This window comes from Pteropus medius, unplaced genomic scaffold (assembly GCF_902729225.1).
Source record: "Pteropus medius unplaced genomic scaffold, Ma_sr-lr_union100, whole genome shotgun sequence".
Lineage (NCBI taxonomy): Eukaryota > Metazoa > Chordata > Mammalia > Chiroptera > Pteropodidae > Pteropus > Pteropus medius.
Window position 1 is genome coordinate 19,486,889 of NW_024342471.1, and position 482 is coordinate 19,487,370.

Below are 482 nucleotides of genomic sequence, written 5' to 3' on the forward strand. Positions count from 1 at the left end.
CATTTTCACATTTTGCCTTTCACATGTCAGAAGCCGGTGCAGAGAAACTCTCGGTGGGAACTTTGAGGCATCGCGCTGCAGAGCCCTGGTGAGGTGTGGATAAGGCTGAGGTGCCAGGCCGTACGCATTTTTGAGTTGGGCTTGTCTGTTTGTTTTCGAAGTCCTATATATGTATGTAGTAGTTTGGGTGTGTATATATAGTAGCATTTCAAAAATGGATATACTGGTTTAACCTCCTCTCCTTGGAGAACAGATGGCTCTCCATCTTGTTAAACGTATGTTAGAGAAGTAGGAGCTGCTCTACTATATGCCTTAAGCCTATATTTACTCAGCAGGTCATTATTTTTTACAATGGCCATGGAAAGAAACCATTTGTACAAAAATTAAAACAAACAAAAAAAGCGAGGTGTTTTGGTAAAATACCTTTTCAGGTGTGTGTATACGTGGATGCATGATGGGGTGGGGCGGGGGGCACGTCTCAG

At 43.2% G+C, this 482-nt stretch overlaps 1 long non-coding RNA gene across 1 annotated transcript in view; it reads left to right on the forward strand.

Moving 5' to 3' along the window:
- The first annotated feature begins 6 nt into the window (after positions 1-6).
- Positions 7-482, forward strand: part of LOC120603811 (uncharacterized) — a 680-nt gene continuing 204 nt past the window's right edge. Inside the window, exon 1 of the long non-coding RNA XR_005653154.1 lies at positions 7-406. This is a non-coding gene — a long non-coding RNA (uncharacterized LOC120603811). The remainder of the gene's footprint in view (positions 407-482) is intronic.